The sequence below is a fragment of the Penaeus chinensis genome, chromosome 3 (genome assembly GCF_019202785.1).
Source record: "Penaeus chinensis breed Huanghai No. 1 chromosome 3, ASM1920278v2, whole genome shotgun sequence".
Taxonomy (NCBI): Eukaryota; Metazoa; Arthropoda; class Malacostraca; order Decapoda; family Penaeidae; genus Penaeus; species Penaeus chinensis.
Window position 1 is genome coordinate 39,890,684 of NC_061821.1, and position 2,500 is coordinate 39,893,183.

Below are 2,500 nucleotides of genomic sequence, written 5' to 3' on the forward strand. Positions count from 1 at the left end.
TTTTTGTTGTATTGCCGACTATATTCGAAACACATGAACACCCAGCCGAGTAAAAAAAAAATTTGTCAACATTTATAAAATCCGTTTGTAATTTAAAAGACTGGGGGTTAAAGGAAAAATTTTAATTTTTTGAGGAATTTAAGTGGTTTTAAGGGCCCTCTATTGGTTGTTGGTTTTCCCTGCTTAAATTTTAATTTGGATTGTAGGAAAAATACGAAAATATTTTGTTTTATATGTAAAATATTTTATATCCCCCTTCCCAAAACATATTTTTTACAAAAACCAACTTTTTGTATGTGTGGGTTTAAAATATATAATATATTTTATATATATTTTTTATAGTATGGGTGTGGGTATGTGGGGGTGTGTGTGTGTGTGTGTGTGTGTTTGTTTTGTGTTTTGTGTGTGTGTGTTTATATATATGTGAAATATATATTTTTGTAATTTGTGTGTTTTGGTGTGTGTGTGTGTTTATAGATATATTATACTTTATATACACTTAAATGTGTGGAAGGGGGGTTTTTTATATTTTAATATTGTGTGTGTGGGGTTTGTGTGTGTGTGTGTGTAAAAATTATATGTGTTTTAAAATTTTTGTGTGTTGTTGTGTATTATATATATATTTATTATTATTATATTTTATTTTTAATTTTTATATTTTTATATTTTTTATATATATTTTTTATATTTATTTTTTTTATATTTTAAAATTTTAAATATTTTATTATGTAGTTTTTACAGATAGAAAGATAGATAGATAAAGTATACAAAAATATATTTTAAAATTTATATCACAAATAGATGGGTGTATGTCCATTTTTTTATATAAAAGTGTGTTTTTGGTGTGTGTGTGTGGGTGGGGTGTGTGTGTGGTTGTGTGGGTTGTGTGTGTGTTGTTCCCTGTAGAAATTTTGTGTATATTATAATTATTTATATTATAATATTTTAAAATTTTATTTTATTATTTTTAAATTATATTAAAAAGGTATATATATTTTATTATCTTAAACACAAAAATTATATTATATATTGTGTGTGTGTGTGTATAATAATTTATATATATATAATATATAATAATTATATTATATATTTATATTTTTTAAAAATAAATATTTTGTATTTTTTAAATTTACATGGGTGTTAAATCGAAAAAAAAACCCAAAAAAATATAAAAAATAGAAATAATATACAAATATATACATATTTAATGCATATATATATATATTAAAATATATATATATGTATAAAATTGTATATGTATGTATTATTTATATAAATATATATATTTTTAAAATATTATAAAATTTATATATATATATATATTATGTATTGTGTATGTGTGTGTGTGTGGGTGCATACATGTATTTTCTATGTAAAAAATTTTAAATATTATAAATTTATAAAATATTTTATAATATTTGTGTGTGTGTATATATATATATAAATTTTATATATAATATATACAACACATATCTGTGGGGTTGTTGTGTATATTTATATATATTTTTATATTTATATATATATTTTTGTGTGGTGTTTTGGGTTGGGGTGTGTGTGTGTTTAATAAATATATATTTTTAATATATATAATAATTTATTTATTTTATTTTAAATATAATAAAAAAAATTTATATATAATATATACTATTTATTATTATGTAATAATGTGTGTTAAATTATGTATATATTATATTTATATATACATATATATGTGTATGTATGTATATACATATATATATGTATGTATGAATGTACCAACTGAAAAGGTTTACCTAGCAGGCACCAAAAGTCCTGGATCTTGGTCTTGGTCCATGAGACCTTTAGACCCAGGGACTAGAATAGCAACATTGTCATCAAACTCAAGGTCAGTAACCTTGATATTGCTCCACAATGACTTTGGACAGTAGTTCTGCCCAGTATCCTAGCCATGCGAATGTTGAAAAGTGTTGGTGCAAGAACACAGCTTTGCCTCACTCCTGAACTAACAGGGAAGAAGCTCGACAGGCCCTCTCCCCACACTTCACAGCACTTTCAGTACCAGTATACAGGTTTGCTATTAATCCATTAATCCTTGTTAGGATTCCTCTTAGTCTCAGGATCTCCCAGAGTGATGCAAGTAGTGAATCCAGATTCCTCTGGTGCCTCACCTGATCGTCTCTGATACGCCTCATCAGAATAATGTGAACCTTACACTAAACAGTGTAATCCCTCAGTGATTGCTGTAGTCCCAACAACTCCCATTCTCCTTCCAGGAAGTGATGACCACACCCTTCAACCGGTCAGGTGGAATATTAGCAGTCTGCCAGATGGCAACCAGGATAGAATGCAAACCCATTGCCAATGGCTTGCCAGATTAACAGTTCAGCCGGGATGTGGCAGATACACACTGCTTCAGATTAAGATCGCTCTTCTGGCTTTAGTTAGGGAGGATGGATCGTCACTGGTGGGTAGGTCCAGCAAAGGAATCTGAAATCAACCCACATTCAAGTTAACTGTTGGT